The sequence below is a fragment of the Mus musculus genome, chromosome 4 (genome assembly GCF_000001635.26).
Source record: "Mus musculus strain C57BL/6J chromosome 4, GRCm38.p6 C57BL/6J".
NCBI lineage: Eukaryota > Metazoa > Chordata > Mammalia > Rodentia > Muridae > Mus > Mus musculus.
Window position 1 is genome coordinate 30,652,801 of NC_000070.6, and position 18,746 is coordinate 30,671,546.

An 18,746-nucleotide genomic window follows, 5' to 3' on the forward strand; every position below is an offset into this window, starting at 1 on the left:
AGTGTCAGTGATCTTGGGGATCCAGGTTAGCTGAAACTGCTGGTGTTCCTATGGGGTCGCCCACAACTTCTAGACTTTCCCTAATTCAGCCATAGGGGTCCTCAGCTTCAGTCTATTGGTTGAATGTAAGTATCTGCACGTCGATCAGCTGCTTGTTGGGCCTCTTGGGGACACCCACACACGGCTCCTGTCTGTAAGTACATCATAGTAATACTGTCAGGCCTTAGAGCCTTCCCTTGAGATGGATCCCAATTTGGGTTGGTCACTGGACCTGCTTTCCCTCAGTCTCTTCTCCATTTTTGTCCCTACAGTTGATTTAGACAGGATCAATTCTGGGTCAGAGGTTTTGACTATGGGATGGCAACCCTTCCTGCCACTTGAATCTTTGTTTTTCTACTAGAGGTAGATTCCACAAATTTCCTCTTCTCATTGTTGAGCATTTCATTTAAGGTCCCTCTCTTTGAGTCTTGAGTTTCTTACCTCCCAGGTCTCTGGTGCATTCAAGAGAGTACCCCCACACCTACCTCCCCAGGTTGTATCTTTCTATTCATCCCGCTGCCCCTGAGGGTTTACTTCTATTCTCACCCCCAATATCTGATCATGTTCTTTTCTTTCCCTGTCCACTCTCTCACCCATTTTCCTCTAACCCTCTGCCCCTATAATTGTTTTTTTCTCCCTCCCATGTGGAATTGAGGCATCCTGACTTGGGTGCTTCAGCTTGTTAACCTTGAATTCTGTGGATTGTATCCTGGTTATTCTGTATTGCCCAAGAGTGGTATAACTGGGTCTTTAGGTAGATCTATTTCCAATTCTCTGAGGAACCTCCAGATTGATTTCCAGTGTGGTTGGACAAGTTTTCAATCCCACCAGCAATGGAAGAGTGTTCCTCTTTCTCCACATCTTCACCAACACGTGCTGTTACCTGAGTTTTTGGTCTTAAACGTTCTGATTGGTGTAAGGCTCTCTTTGTCTCAGGGACATTTTGATTTGCACTTTTCTGATGACTAAGGACTTAGAACATTTCTCTAAGTGTTTCTCAGCATTTGAGATTCCTCTGTTGTGAATTCTTTCTCTAGTTCTATACACCATTTTTTTGGACTAGATTATTGAGTTCTTTATATACTTTGGATATTACTGGGGTTTATGAAGATTATTTTTTCCCAATCTGTAGGTTGTCGATTTGTTCTATTGACTATGTTCTTTGCCTTACAGAAACTTTTCAGTTTTATGAGGTTCAATTTATCAATTCTTGACCTTAGAGCCTGAGCCATTGGAGAATTTACAAAATCTCCCTCACCACCCTGCACCATGCCAATGAGCTCAAGTCTTTTTCGCAATTTCTCTTCTATTAGATCCAATCTATATGGTTGTAATTGAGGTCCTTGACCCACTTGGATTTAGCTTTGTTCAAGGTGACAAATATGGACCTATTTTCATTTTTCTACATACACTCTGCCCTGTAGACCAGCACCATTTATTGGAGATGTTTTCTTTTTTCCATTGTATATTTTTGGCTACTTTTTCAAAGATCAAGTGTCTATACGTGTGTGGTTTTATTTCTGGCTCTTCAATTCTATTCCATTGATCAACCTCTTTGTCTATGTACCAATATCATGCAGTTTTTATAACTATTGCTCTATAGTATAAGTTGATGTCAGATATGTTGTTTTCCCAGAAGTTTTTTTTTATTGTTGAAAATAGTTTTCACTCTCCTGTTTTTTTGTTATTATTCCATATGAAGTTGGAAATTGCTCTTTCTATCTCAATGAATAATTTAGGTGGGATTTTGATGGGATTGCATTGAATCTGTAGATTGCTTTTGGTAAGATGGCCATTTTTACAATGTTAGTTCTAGAGATGTATGAGCATGGAAGATCTTTCCATCTTCTGAGGTCTTCCCTCCATTTCTTTCTTGAGAGATTTGAAGTTCTTGTCATATAAATCTTTCACTTGTTTGGTTAGAGTCATCCCAAGATATTTTATATTATATGTGACTATTGTGGAGGGCGTTGTTTCCCTATTTTCTTTCCTAGCCCATTTATCATTTCTATAAAGGAAGGCTACTGATTTGTTTGAGTCAATTGTATATCTGGTCACTTTGCTGAAGTTGTTCTCTGGTTAAATTTTTGTGGTCGTTTATGTATGCTATCATCACATCTGCAAATAGTGAAGACTTGACTTCTTCTTTGCCAATTTGTATCCCCTTGATCTCCTTTTGTTGTGTTATTGCTCTAGATAGAACTCTAGTACTATCTTGAATAGATACCGGGAGAGTGAGCATCCTTGTCATGTCCCTGATTTTAGTGGGATTGCTTTTATCGCTCCATTTTATTTGATAATGGCTGTCAGTTTGCTGCATATTGCTTTCATTATGTTTAGGTATGGGCCTTGAATTCCTGATATCTCCAATACTTTTAGCTTAAAGGGGTTTTGTATATTGTCAAGTGCTTTTTAGGGTCCAGTGAGATGATCATGTGATTTTTTTTGAGATTATTTATATAGTGGATTTCACCTTAATGGATTTTCATCAGCTTGACTGCTCATCTGAAGACTCCACAGTCTAAAGACCTCCCAGGAGTTCTGTTGCACAAATGTTCACTCTATTCATTTTTGTATCCTAGCCTCAGGTATGTGCAACACATAGTGAAACATTAAATTAGGACACAAGCAAACACCATAAGGCATATTATATACGACGTTTGACATGGCTATCATTGCTGAATAACCAAACTCTAAATGTTAAAAGGAATGTAGAAGAATGTAGAATGAATGCAAGAGAGTTATAAAGCAAAAGGTAAATGGCCTCTATAGGATGGGCTATGAGAGTTGGCTCTGCTGATCCATGAAAACCCATTTTGTTATGCATGCTCCTACAGGTTATGTTTAACTTAGGAAATGTCCAATATTTGGGCATAACAAGCTAGTAATACCAAATAAAACAATTTTTTTTCAGAGGTTATTTTTTCCCAAAAGTCTGTGAGCAGGGAAGATGAGAGGATCACTGTCTGAGAAAGAGCATGGAATCTAAAACCTTTATCAGAAGCCGTCACTGCCAACATAAATTATCTTCAGGCAGCAGGCAACAGGTATTTCAATAGATAATAAGCAGGATGGACCTGATGCTAGAGCTGGTATGCTCAGACAGAAGTCCTGATCTAACTGAATGGCCAGGAGGTATGGTCAAAGACAGAGGCAGAGGAGGTTTCTTCAAACATGTCATCAAAGACAGAGAGCCTTTGGAGTGTGGAGAGAAAAACATGCGGGAGAGAATTATAGCAATTGCCATCTGCTTTTCCCTCCCTTAGACTGAACTGTCATTTTTTAAGAGAGCCTGAGAAAGTTTATAGGGGGAGGATGAGAGAAGCCCATATTTTCAGTTAAGGTGTTTATCATCAGCCAAAGTCAAAATTATCCTGTCAACTTTCTTCTCAATCTCTATTTTAACCCAGTGTTTAGATTTTTTTCTATGCAAACTATCCTCATCTTAACACCTAGTATGTGTTGGGAAAAAAGAAGTTGGTATTACATATATTCCATCTTAAAGATCATTATCTTCAATTAATATAAAACAGGGATAACACATATTTTAAATTCCTAAAGGGGTTAAAAACCCACAGAAAATCAGAATCAAAAGAACACATGGGCAAGAAGGACCACTAAGCTAAGTGATGGATTGTGTTATGATAGTCTCCCATGTGCAGCATAAACAAAACATGCTGCTCTTATGGACGGAGAATAAAATGTAACTCTGCTTATTGAATATTCCAGTGGCCATCGAATATTTGTCACTGTAATCTCCTTATGAGTGAAAGAGAAGGCAAATAATGGATTCATCTCAGACAGAAACATTTGGTTAATACTTTGTTGTCTCCTGCACTGTGACAGCAGTTCCCAGCAGATGTTGGAATTTTTGTTGTGATACGTTACACAGACTTCTGTATAAACCTAGCATCAAGTGTTCTGTATTTGCACTGATGTTTTGTTTTTCTTCTGACTCTTTGATTGGAATGATATTGCTATTAAATTCACTTAGATTTTATTGAACATCCACATGAGTATAGCACACAGCTGTATAAAGCAAAAGGCATTCCAAATGGTAAGAACATATTTGATGTTTTTAAAATAACAAAACACCCTTATTTTATAATAAATAAATTATCACCTAAGAAATGTTCCGTTTAGTCTTTCATTGTTATCTATTTTACAAAATTAGGCAAAGTTTTAACAACTCCATTAAATCTCAATATCTCCATTCAGAAGATGAATAAAATAAAATCAATTTTTAGATAGTTAAAAAGCATGAAAATAATACTTGGCAAGAGGCTCAGTCATTTCTGTAGACCATGAATACAGATAGAAATAAGAGACATGTCGTTAGAATCCAGATTTTTTTTTTGAAGAAAATATTTCCCAGGTCAATGGTCAATATATTTTCAGGTATATATATATACACACACACACACATATATAAGTCTATGTAACACATCACAACAAAAATTCCAACATCTGCTGGGAACTGCTGTCACAGTGCAGGAAATAACAAACATAATAAACCAAATGTTTCTGTCTGAAATGAATCCTATATATATATATATATATATATACATGTATATATATATACACGTGTATATATATATATACACATATATATATATACATGTATATATATATATACACATGTATATATATATATATATACACATGTATATATATATACACACATGTATATATATATATATATATATATATATATATATATATAATCCATTATATATATGTACACACACACACACATATGTGTGTGTGTGTGTGTGTATTTCTAAGTAAAAGAAAAATATTTCTATGGTAATACTCGGAGTCCTTTTCCATGTCATTATCAAATGCACTCTAATACCCAATCAGGCTATCAGACTGCTCTTGATATTAACAGAGCTTGATATTAACATTATTATTGCCCTCCTCACATTGCCCTCCTCTACGCTTTATTTGGAACACACACATTGACCCCAATTTTCTGTGAATTTGTGATCAACAGCTCTGTGCATTCATAACTAGAGATTCACAAGCAAGTACATATTTTATTTTTATTGCACATAAGAAAAAATCACTTTCCATGATTTCTCCTTCATTAACACACTGTATTTGTTTTCTTTTTTAACACATGGAGTTCTCTGAACTGAACAGTTGTTACCACTACTCATACCTTGTCATGAAGCTCTAGTTGTCAAACCGATAGACTTGAAGTGAGCAACCAGAAAGTTCCTAAGTCTTAACCATTCTACCTCTTAGAAAAAGATTAATGCTTCAAAGATAGAACCAGGAGGTAGCCTACTCCAGTCACTACATGAGGACATAGCAAGAAGACAGAGGGCTTCATCAGCAACTACTGTCCACTGCTGTCATCATCACTTGATTTTCTCTAGAACAGTATGCAATCTATTTCTGTTCTTTTTAAGAGAACAGCCCAAAAATATTTAGTTGTTATAGCCACCCAAATAGACTAACACAGTTAGGTTAAATGACTTATGAACTTAGCATAATCATTATAAGTTTGCAAATGTAGATCATGTAAACATGCCAAGTTCATTTGCTGAAAACCACAGATAAAATAATGGTATAAATGCTTCAAAGGAATAAAATGAATTTGTTTAGGCTACACCCTTATTATTCACAGACTAAAGCCTAAAGCTAGGTCCAACAAAAAGAGAGGAACTGGCCAAGCCAAGTTTAGAAGTTAGACAATTGTTATGTTGCTTAATTTTCTATTGGCTTGACTAGAACATGAACTTCCATTACTTCAGATTTAACACTTACTCAGGCTCAATTTGGAGTCTGATCCAAGTCAAACATACTTCAGATGCCTCAGTGAAACTATCTGTACATATAATTTAAATGGACAGTTGACTGAGTAGAAGATTGTACTGGATGTGAGTTAGGAGTAGAGCTGAGAATCCCCACTGTGTAATAATCCCTGTCAGTGACAGGAGCTGTCGCTACTGTCTGAGAGCCTCATACCTGTACTTCCTTTCTAATAACTTCCCTCGTCTCATGATAAGCAGCACTTCCACTTGTGTAAGGCAGTTCCTGCCCTGATTCTCTCACTACTGATATCTGGCTATATCTGTTGTTTTTTAAGGATTGCCAAACAATGCACACAAATTGGAATACTTTTAAGAACTAAACAAAGATCATCGCCATCTCTACAAATAACTGGAAGAAGCTTTAATATCTGAGAGTGATCAGATAATTATAAACTTTAACTGCATCTTTAACTAGAACTTGCATTGTTGTTCAACCCCTGCTTGGCTTGAGTCTTGGATCACAGGTAAGATTTGACTACAGAACTAATAAAATAAGATAAACTAAACTAAACTAAACTAAACTAAACTAAAATAAAATAAAATAAAATAAAATAAAATATGTCTTCTCTATGGCCAAAGAATAACATGCCAAGGGGTGAACTCTAAATCCGAAGGTGGAGAGGGAAGGGGCAGCAAACGTGCCATATGCACTGCAGAATTGGTCACATGACAGTTTTACATTTTATCTTAAGGGCTACTGAAGGCCAAGCTACTCTTAGAAATATGAATGATGGAAATCTAATTTAAGTATTAGTATGACCTGCAATACAATGTGGATTGGAAAGAGGATTTGAAAAGTCAGGAGAGAAGCTTATGAGACCTAAGACTGACATTTCTTACAGTTCTCTAGGTGAAACAGCCATTCAGGTGCATATCCCTAAAAGTAATAATGAGCAGAGTGTTCTAGGACGCTCTTCCTTAGGTTATATATAAGGATTGGCAAGGTCTCTAGAGAAAAGAGTCAATTAAAATTCGTTAATATCATCATATTGTCCAAAAATTCCATGTTAGCTAGAGTAGGATTAATGGGCTTGCCTATTACACCCAGCATCACTCTACTCTACATGCCCTCACTTACTGACTGGTCCATACCAAATGTTCTTTCACTCATGCATCCAGAAGACACAGCAACCTCAACTTTCCAGTGACAAAGAAGATGAGAGGCACCTGGGAGGAAAGAGTGAGGAAATGAGTCAGAGAAGTTAGTCTTCAGATTCTTTACTGTTCTGTGGCTCAGTGGCTTTATAAAAAAGAAATGGTTTGCTGTTTAGAGTAAATATTCAAAATGAGCCTATTCTGGTCCACATAGATCAGTAGCACAAATAGAGTGATTCACTCCATTCTGACCACTCTTGGTAACAAAAGTCTTTACAATTACCTTCTAAAACAGTTCTATCTGGGCACACCTGTTATCTCAGCTCCCAGAAGGCTTAAAGCTGAGGTTCACTCCCAGTTAAAACTCAGCCCTGGATACACAGTAAGTTGAAGGCCTGCCAGGATAGTATTCAAAATGCCTATCCTTCAATAAAATAAATAAATAAGCAAATGAAGAAACTCTAACTCCACCGACTTTTCTATATTCCATATGTACTCTGCCAAGCTATCAGGACCCAAATCTATAACCTGTGCTGATGGAGTTGTATTCATTTTTGCAATGAAATATAGAATGTGATGAAATATCAGTTCTTATTTTTGTAATCTTGTGTTTCTTTTTAATAAAATATTCAAACGTAGAAACAAAAATAAAACCATCAAAATAAAAAGTTCAACAGTTTTTTTTTTGTTCAATTCTAAAATACTTCTCTATTTTCCACTACATTTTTCCCCATATCAGGTTGGATTCATAATTCAATTGCTTTTAATAACAAGGCTCACTGTTGACACTTACCTCTAAGTATTCTAGAAACAGACAATAGAATATAATAATTTAAAAGAGACATACCAAAAATCTAAAGATGCAATAAATAAACAAGAAAACAAACAAACCAATAGGAATCCATACAATCACAGGAACCAGAGTTAAAGAGAAATGAACATAAATGTTCTGTGTTTGGGCTTGAAAGAGCTCTTAGCAAGTAAGAGTGACCACTTCTCCTCCAGAGTACACGTACTCAGTTTTCAGTACTTCAAGCAGCTCACACCCACCTATATAAAGTTCTATATGAACTAACCAGTACCCCGGAGCTCTTGTCTCTAGCTGCATATGTATCAAAAGATGGCCTAGTCGGCCATCACTGGAAAGAGAGGCCCATTGGTCATGCAAACTTTATATGCCCCAGCACAGGGGAACGCCAGGGCCAAAAGGTGGGAGTTTGTTGGGTAGGGGAGTGGGGGTGAGAGTATGGAGGACTTTTGGTATAGCATTGGAAATGTAAATGAGGAAAATACCTAATAAAAATATTTAAAAGGAAAAAAATAAAATAAATAAATATGTAGACAACTTTAAAAAAGTAATTGAACAACAACTTCTGAATATCAACATACATATGGAATATAAACAGCACACACATAACACACACATGCGCACACACAAATACATGTACACACAAGTTATTAAAATTCATTCAAAAAGGCTGGGTGAGGTGGCTTGTACTTTTAGTCCAAAATATAGGGGTTCAGAGATTGACAGGTTTCTGGGGATTCTGAATAGCTATAGTGGTTTGAATGAGATGGCACCATGACCTCATTTATTTAAATATTTGGTCCCCAGCTGGTAGAACTATTTGGGAAAGATTAAGAGGTGTGGCCTTGTTAAAGTAGGTGTATCACTAGGGACATGCTTTGAGAATTCAAAAACCTCACTTCTTTCCAAGCATGTTTTCTCTGTGAGATCAGGGTATGAGCCCTCAACTGTTCAATCACTTTGCCACCATAAAGGATAACCCTCGAAAACTATAAGCCAACTTAAATGCTTTCTTTTATAAGTTGCTTTGGTCATGATGTTTTAACATACTAATAGAACAGGAACTAGGCACTACCCATTCTAGTTTAATCACTGAGCCTCAGAACATACATATAAAACTTGACATCCTGCTGTTTTTTTGACAAAAAGAAGTAAGGTAAAAAGTCTTTAGAGATTCTATCAGTTCTACAACACTAAATTGTGCACTTAAAATAGTTTGTTCAAGACACTACATGAACATTTAGGATATTTTCTAAGCTGCTGTGTTTTGTAATGGGCTTCTCATTATGGTGATGTGAAAACTGATGGAAAATTGAGAAGCTGGAGACTAGATGGAATTCCTCAGCTCTTTGGTTGTACTGCTCTTAAAAATGAATTTTGTATGTTTTCCAAAACATCCTGGTTCACTCCTTAGATGCTTTTGTAGAAACATTATCATTATGAAATTCATTCTCCCACTCAGGTACTTAACTTACAGTACAGATAGGTGACCACCTGTTCTTCCATATTCTCCTCACATTACCATCAACTACAAAGTGGCAGAGCCAAACAGGCTCTCATAAAACCTCAGCTGATCCAATGACATGCTCTTGTACTTCCAAAACTACATTTAATTATAAGTTAGACATCTTAGGATTTCTGTTACAGCAATAGAAAATTGATGGCCATACAAGTATTATATTGATAATAGAATTAAAATTTTCAAAATATTTATAATTGCTTGGTTTGTTATATAGTTACTGAGTATCCATATGGTTTCAGACATGATTTATGTTATTGCAGATCTATATGAGATGCATAAATCTATAAACTGAACTTAGAATTTTGGGGAGACAGAATAAAAAAGTAAGTTGGAAAATATTTAAGGTGAGTTCACATAGTATATATTGTACCATTAAGACAAAATGCATTACAAATACATGACAAGGAAATACTATCAATTATGCACTCAACAAGCCTTCTTTATTAGCTGATGTTGGCTGAACTTACAAAATGGACCATTAGACTAGACAGAACTATTCTTTCAAAAAGCAACATAAATTTAACCTTTCTAAGCATTGCAGTAGAGAAGATGAGGCAGCAAATATAGATTCTAGATCTATTTAACTTTTGATTTGGAAGCCCATAAGAAATTTAGAAATCTGATGTCCCTAGAGAATTGTCAAAGGTTTACCAATAGATAATGGAAAGGTAACCTGGCACTTCACTTAAAAAAAAAATCATTTCATGCATCGTTCTTCTCAACTGAAGAGACGCTGATGCATATGTCATCTATTCACAGAGCTAGCAATATGGAAAAAGAGGCTACATGGTATACATTTGTATCTGAAGTATGACTATGGGGCTAAGCTTTCACACATCGTCTAGGTTTCACAAGTTGTTTGATGGCATGTAATTGTTATCTACCAGTGTGGTTAATGGATTGGATAAAAATATGACAGATGACAGATTCCACAAGGGCATCTAATGGGCTATATACAGGAAAGTGAGCAGGGCTGACTCATAGATGTTTTTGCCCCAGGAGGGGATTTAGCTTTAACATTGTACTGAACATTCTTGTACAAATATGTAACACAGATCAATTAACTATTTTGTAGAGGTTTTGTCCCACCCCCTGAGCTGTGATATACACATATATATCTTTACAGATATTTCCCCAAGGACCTATAATTGAACTGAAGGTGTTTTTAGTAGATGCATACATAAATCCTCTTTTCTTAACAAACTCAGATGTAATGATTAAAAAAAATGTTACACCATCCACACTTTCCTCCACATTAAGCCTTTTTACTTTTATTTCCAATTTATAGCTGTAATCTAGACTTGATCAATTGGCAAAATAACAGACTTCATAGTTTAAGGAAAAGGAAAGATAATAGTAATCAAACTAGGGCCGGAGCATGGTGGCGCACGCCTTTAATCCCAGCACTCAGGAGGCAGAGGCAGGCGGATTTCTGAGTTCGAGGCCAGCCTGGTCTATAGAGTAAGTTCCAGGACAGCCAGGGCTACACAGAGAAACCCTCTCTCGAAAAACCAAAAAAAAAAAAAATAATAATAATAAAACTGGCTATTTTTTACTTTAATGTATTGAAACATATCTTGGCTGCCACTCATCAGTTTCATGGCTTGTTCTGCTTGCCCAGAAAATGTTCATAAAGATTACAGTGAATTTCATGCTTTAACACATTATCTGTTTGAGAGAATTGCCTGATTTACACTGTTAAATAACATATAGTAACTAATGTATATTGAAATTTGATGTGTTTATATTATCTAATTATTTTAATATAATTTTATTATCTAATACATACATTTTTATTCAAATTTGAAAATGACTAAACATTTTCCATATCACACAATACCAAAATTCTACTTTTAATTAAAGATAGTTTTCTATATAAATGTAAGTACTTGGAAATCCTAGCTTAAAGTCACTCCAAATAATTCTGTCAATATGACTTGAAGAGAAAAAGAAAGTTTCACATGTTATTTTTAAAAGAAATAATTTTATAAATATATGTGACGAATTTCTGAATTATTGAAATAATACTCTATCAACTTTAAAAACCATTAACTATATCCCTATGAAAATCTAAGACAAGTAATTAAAAGCAAATAAACTCTATTAGAATATATGAAACAATAGTAAATCTTCTCTGATCATTGAATGTTTTGTGAGACTCAAAAGGACATCATGTAACCCACTCTATTTCTAAACATATACAAAGTAGTCCAGGTTTTGTCTGATCCTATAGTCAGCAATTCAAAAATTAATTATATCCTCTCAAGAATTTAATTTAATCTGTCGTAAGCATAATTTAATCATATGTAGAAATTCCTGGAGTTTTTGTTCACCAAAGTTCTTTATACCTCATTCTATATGTGGTATTGCCACTTTGCCCTAAAAAGCTAATTTATGAAACTTGAATATATAGTTCATATCTTTGAGCTCATAGAGCAAAGCCAAATCTGTTGTGCCTACAAGTTCTAATAATGCATTAGTATTCCGAGGGTTGCCATAGCAACACATCACAGACTGAGTGGCTTATCCCACCATTCTAGCAAGATGAAAGTCCAGAAGAAAGCTATAGGTATGTCTAGTGTTTTGCAGCATCTCTCCTGGGTTTGCCAGTGGTTGTCCTATCACCAATGGTCTGATGGCCTTTTCTGTATACACACACATTCCATTCTTCCCACTGTAGGTTCACCAGTACTATTAAGTTCAGGCCCATGCTTAAAGTCTCTGATGACATAATTACCTCTTTAAAGACTCTATGGTCAACATAGTCATCCTGTGAATTTTCAGATTTTGAGGTGATGTCATTCAGGTATACTTAGACTTAAGATGAAAAATATGTTGTATAACTCTATCTTGACTATCTTTACAGATATCTTTACATATTTACATTTTTCTATATTGCCTAGTTATTAGAGTTGATACAAGGTTCTTTAATTTTATAGATTTGTGATTTTAGATATTATAAAAAATGAATGGAAGGAAATGTGGGAAGAAAATCCAAGATCCACAATACATAACTCAATACTAAATGTAGCCCTTATTTACACATCATATTTGTGTATTATGAAAGAAAGTATGGAATGTATATAGGTAGCTTTTCTCTGAAAACATTCTAACTCTTATATTTATTTATGTCTTATCCAGAGACATTTTGGTCCTATAACTAACTGCCCGAGGTTATGGACAAAGAATTGCTCTGCATTCAGCCTGATTGTGAAGTGTGCATTTCCCTTGAGCCTGGATATCCTTCTTTAGTTGTGCTACTTTGTAAGAGATCATAGTTGTTTGCATCCCATTGTGGCTTTTTCTCTTCAAGTCATTACAGTGCACAAGGCATTCTCTCTGTCTTTAAAACAGTGTCACCAACAGTAGCTTTATAACTACTCTTGTATCCACTGAGTTCCAAATGTAAGCCTTCATTAGTGTTCTTCTCAAGTTACAGGATGCAAGCTCTAGTTTACACACACTTCTAAAATTTCTGCTCTGGAGACACAGGATTTCTACAGTCAAGCAGACAGTGTTGTCGTTGTGGTTGCCCAGTGGAGATGTCTATGTCAAAAGGCAAGCTGAATTCACAGTCTTATGTTTCTCATTTATATACATCATGGTTCAAATGATCTTGCGTCTCTGAATGAGATGGAGAGAGGGCACAGCAGAGAGTCCAGTAATCAGGAAAAAATAGATAGTACCAAAGTTCTGGCAACAGTCCCAATTCTCATCCAAGTAAAGCTATATCTCAGGGGATCATCTTCTTTCTGGCAAGTAGGGTTGGCTAATGAGTAATTATATTTCCAATTTCATGCTATCATTACAATTTGCACATTGACTGTAACCTGTATTATGTAAATTATCCTTGAAACGTGTCTAATGTAAAAATTTAAATTCATAGTATTGTCCACAGACTGTGATTTATGTAGTAAGTGTAAGATTTCTGCTGTAAGATGTGTCCAGAGAGTACTGCATCAGGACATCTGGTGGAAGGTAAACGTCACCATTCAAACAGTGCTTTTCTTTTCAACTTGTACTTGTAAACTTTATTACATTTGCTTCATTGTAATATATTTAAAACACAAATTATATACAAGCAAAACAACATAAATGAACTAAAAGTTATTCAGACGATAGATGATAGATAGATAGATAGATAGATAGATAGATAGATAGATAGATAGATAGATAGATAGATAGATAGATATCATGAGCATACTCATATGTAAGAGTAATAATAAGAAAAGGAGGCTATCAACTTGAAAGTGGGAGTATCATGGGAGGAGTTGTAGGTAGAAATCTTCTAATTATATTGTTGCTAAATGTACATCAAATTATTTCAATTTATAAATCATGAAAGTACTAAACTATTAGGACTTAAAAGTAAAAGTTTATATATTAAAATTATGTTATAATAGCAGAAATATGCATTCCTACGAAGCTACATTTCAGCAACATCTTTCAGTTATATAAGCTCTTTCTTTAGTTCTTTTTCAATAGTTGTCCTTGAATTATATCTTTAAAATATTTTTTGACAATACCATATATACATATTGTATTCTGGTTACGCTCTTCCCATCTTTTCTTACTCCCTTCAAACACCTTCAACTCCATCTAGCTAATTCCCCCTTTCAAATATTCATAGTTTTTGGGTTTTGTTTTATAACACACTTATTTTAAACAATGTTACCTGTGTGATATTGGATTACAGGTGTCTATTGGAACCTGATAGGGCCACCAATAAATACACAATAACACATCTTTTCAAATCTGCTAGTAACAAATAATTCAGCAATAAAGGGTTTGGCCCTTGGGCTTATTATTTATACCTGACTGTTGATATGTCCACTCTTGTACAGAACCAGAGGATGTTTTTATCCATAGCTGCTATGAATTCATGATGGCAATGACTTTGTCTTGTCCAATTTGCAGCCCTTCTCCTTATCTTATGGACATACATTCTTTGTGACCACTCTTTTTACAGTGCTCTCTGAGGAACGGGAAGAAACTTATCTTATCTCTTGGGTCTCCTAAATTATTAGGAGGCATCTCAATCCAGGCACTAGTTTTGTTTGTTTGTTTGTTTGTTTCCCATTGTTTTATTAACATGCATGGTATCTCCTTTGAGATATCTATCCAATAAATAGCAAAATGGTAAATAAAAATGAATACTCCAGTGTTACTTGTACAATTTAAATGATAAAAATGTTAACAAAACAATATAGACATTTGTGAAACAGCAGTCTTTGTAAGTTTGTAATTGAGTCTGTAGTAATGTTCCCCTGAACTGGAATTATGGAATTTAACTGTTAATGGTAGATGAGAAATAAAATTTGTTTTGGTCATTTGAATATAGTTATATTTAATATTTAACATAATAAATAATTAAAATGATAAAGTACTTTAAAATTAAATAAACACATCAAGGTTCCCAAACTGATATTCACTTTTCTTTGAAATAATGACCCACCATTCAGCATGACAAATCTCATTATCATGAGTTCTATTGCCTCTTTTTCTTCAAAATTTGTGACATACACTAAAAATGAATGGTAAACACAGTTTTATCTTTGTTTGAAAACTACCTTGAGCAGTTCAGATAAACTAAGCAGATGAATAAGGTCTGAAACTTAAAGTCACAGAAAATTTTCATTTAGTAAAATTGTGAATGTAAAATGTAGAAAAACAGCCATCTTGTCCTTCACATTTCTGTGGAGGTTAATGCTCTATCAGATGTTGCTGATAAACTGACCCTGCTCCTATGATTCTTTCTACACTGCTGACATGTTCATCCTTCATCCCCACTGGATCTTTTAGCTAGAGTTCATGCACAGTTTTGGTTTTTGTTTTGTTTTGTTTTGTTTTTCCAAGAATTTGCCTTGATCACAAATGACTAAGTACTTGTTTATTATTAAAAGGTGTAAGACATTGAAGGAAACATACCTTCAACTTAATGATAGGCATTTTTTTCTATGGGATATGAAAATAGGAGACAATTTTAGGGTATACATTAAAGCCTAAGGGTTTAATAAGTTAGTCAACATTTTAATTAAAACAAATTTAATTTAATTATTTTAATTAAAACAAATCTTGGACATATTTGACATAGAGATCTCTGTAAATAAATCTATGCACTTAAAGCTACTTTTCAGGAATTCTAGTAGTTTCAATTGATACAGGTTTCCCTTAAAAATTAAATTCCTTGAGAATTTCATAAAATATATGGTTTTCCATCTCCCAAGTTTTTCCATGTTTCCAACTCCCACCTTCTTTCTCACACAAGTTCGTATTTTTTTTGTCTCTTTTAAAAAATAATAAGACTTAAAGATACTTGAGAACATGGAGTCTGATTTGGGTTGGCCATCTACTGCTGCACAGGGGCATGCATAGAGTGTGGTTAGCTTACTTGGTGTCACTCCATTGAAGAAAACTGATTTTCTTTCTCCTGGAAACTATTATTTGTGGATAGTGGTGACCATATGTGGCCAGTTTTGCTCCTTTTTACTTGGACATTTGTCTGGCTCGACTTTGTATAGGCCTTGTATATGTTGCCACTGTCTCTGTGAATTCCTATTTTCATCTGCCATGTTGTTCCTGTAAACTCTTTGTCCCTTGTCATCTAGCACTGGGTCTTATAATCCCTCTGCTCCTTCTGCATAGATCTCTGAGTCTTAAATGGTATGTGTGATAGTCATATCTAGGACCAAGCACTCCAAAATCTATCACTCTCTTCATTGATCATGTACCATATTCTCACTATACATACATGAGTTGATAGTCTGTTTCTTTCTGTTTGCCATGAATATGGATGACCAAGGAATGAACACAGCTGAGAAAGTATCTCTGTAGTTAGATGTAGATCCCTTTGGGTATAGGCTTAAGAGTGGAGAGGTAGATCTATTTCCAGATTTTTAAGAAATCTCCACACTGATTCCCATTATGTCTATGCAAGTTTGTTCTCCAATGAGCAATACGGGGATGTTCATTTCCACTTTTTTTAACATCCTCAACAGTATCTGCTGCCACCAGAAGCTGTAAGCAACTAAATTATGAATCTCTGTGTTAATTACTATCTACTGCAAAATGAAGCTTCTCGGCTAAGAGTTGATGATACAGGGATTCATGATTGTAGAAGCCATCTTATTGTTATTTTCATTTAGCCAAATAATAGTCCATTTTCATCAAGAGCCTATGACCAGTCCAGGTTTAGAATCTTGGCCTCAATAACAATATGATGTGTGGGTTCTATCTCACAACATAAATCCAGTTTATAAGTGAGCTCTGGGTTAGTCCCATACTTCTGTCACAATTTCTTCAGTGTGTATATTTTGCAGATAGTACTATTTTACTGTGATAACTGTGGCCTATACTTTGTTTGGAAGGCTTCTACCTCTTCATCTTTATTCCTACCAAACAAAGCCTGGGCCTGAGCTGTCCTCTAATCCTTTCCATCCATGAAACATAGAAATAACCCCAGTTTGGGTTAACTTCGGGGATTAATGGATTGCTTTAAACCAAGTAATTAATAATGATTGACTATTAACTAAAGACAGAACAAAATAGTAGATCCTAGAACACAAAGTTGGATCGACACATCTTTACACTATGAATTGATGAACATACCATTACTATGAATAGATCCTCAAGAACGGTCCCCATACTAGACAAAAAAGGAGTCTCACATCATCTGTTTTACCTGCACTCATCAGTGAATAGTCCTGTTAATAATTCCACTTCAGCTATTGCTACTTTATAACAGTATAGACATAAATCTTTGTCTATTTTGCGTCTAGTCTTGGCAAGCATTGAACTCAATGTATGATATAGCTTTGTGACATGGATAGTCAAAGTTATGGCATGAGTTCTTGAAGCTGATGCCTGCCTCAGCCCAAATCATATCTTGAAGCTGTTATCATAGACCAGTAACTATGGGTGAAATATCTCTTTTGCCCAAGCCTCAGCTTTTCATGGATAAACATTTCATGTTAGGTCCTTTCTTGGTATGATAATGGCACAAAATGAAGCTGATAAATATTTTCAGCAAACTATCAGAATATAATTTTAACTCATGAAAATGAGTAGTTTTTCTATATACCAATGAAACACATACTGAGAGAGAAATTGAGACAAGTTTTTTTTTTCTTTTCCATTTTTTATTAGGTATTTAGCTCATTTACATTTCCAATGCTATACCAAAAGTCCCCCATAGCCACCCACCCCCACTCCCCTACCCACCCACTCCCCCTTTTTGGCCCTGGCATTCCCCTGTACTGGGGCATATCAAGTTTGCGTATCCAATGGGCCTCTCTTTCCAGTGATGGCCGACTAGGCCATCTTTTGATACATATGCAGCTAGAGTCAAGAGCTCCGGGGTACTGGTTAGTTCATAATGTTGTTCCACCTATAGGGTTGCAGATCCCTTTAGCTCCTTGGGTACTTTCTCTAGCTCCTCCATTGGGAGCCCTGTGATCCATACATTAGCTGACTGTGAGCATCCCCTTCTGTGTTTGCTAGGCCCCGGCATAGTCTCACAAGAGACAGCTACATCTGGGTCCTTTCGATAAAATCTTGCTAGTGTAGGCAATGGTGTCAGCGTTTGGATGCTGATTATGGGGTGGATCCCTGGATATGGCAGTCTCTACATGGTCCATCCTTTCATCTCAGCTCCAAACTTTGTCTCTGTTACTCCTTCCAAGGGTGTTTTGTTCCCACTTCTAAGGAGGGGCATAGTGTCCACACTTCAGTCTTCATTTTTCTTGAGTTTCATGTGTTTAGCAATTTGTATCTTATATCTTGGGTATCCTAGGTTTTGGGCTAATATCCACTTATCAGTGAGTACATATTGTGTGAGTTCCTTTGTGAATGTGTTACCTCACTCAGGATGATGCCCTCCAGGTCCATCCATTTGGCTAGGAATTTCATAAATTCATTCTTTTTAATAGCTGAGTAGTACTCCATTGTGTAGATGTACCACATTTTCTGTATCCATTCCTCTGTTGAGGGGCATCTGGGTTCTTTCCAGCTTCTGGCTATTATAAATAAGGCTGCTATGAACATAGTGGAGCATGTGTCCTTCTTACCAGTTGGGGCATCTTCTGGATATATGCCCAGGAGAGGTATTGCTGGATCCTCCGATAGTACTATGTCCAATTTTCTGAGGAACCGCCAGACTGATTTCCAGAATGGTTGTACAAGCCTGCAATCCCACCAACAATGGAGGAGTGTTCCTCTTTCTCCACATCCACACCAGGATCTGCTGTCACCTGAATTTTTGATCTAAGCCATTCTGACTGGTGTGAGGTGGAATCTCAGGGTTGTTTTGATTTGCATTTCCCTGATGATTAAGGATGTTGAACATTTTTTCAGGTGCTTCTCTGCCATTCGGTATTCCTCAGGTGAAAATTCTTTGTTCAGCTCTGAGCCCCATTTTACAACAGCCAAAAATTAGTCCTGCAAGGGCTAGAGCAGGCTCAGG

General features: G+C 35.7%; 1 long non-coding RNA gene across 1 annotated transcript in view; it reads left to right on the plus strand.

Annotated features, from left to right (window-relative positions):
* The first annotated feature begins 11,795 nt into the window (after positions 1 to 11,795).
* The window catches only part of 4930556G01Rik (RIKEN cDNA 4930556G01 gene), a 191,149-nt gene continuing 184,198 nt past the window's right edge, over positions 11,796 to 18,746 (plus strand). Inside the window, exons 1-2 of the long non-coding RNA NR_040655.1 lie at positions 11,796 to 11,855; positions 12,726 to 12,844. This is a non-coding gene — a long non-coding RNA (RIKEN cDNA 4930556G01 gene). The remainder of the gene's footprint in view (positions 11,856 to 12,725; positions 12,845 to 18,746) is intronic.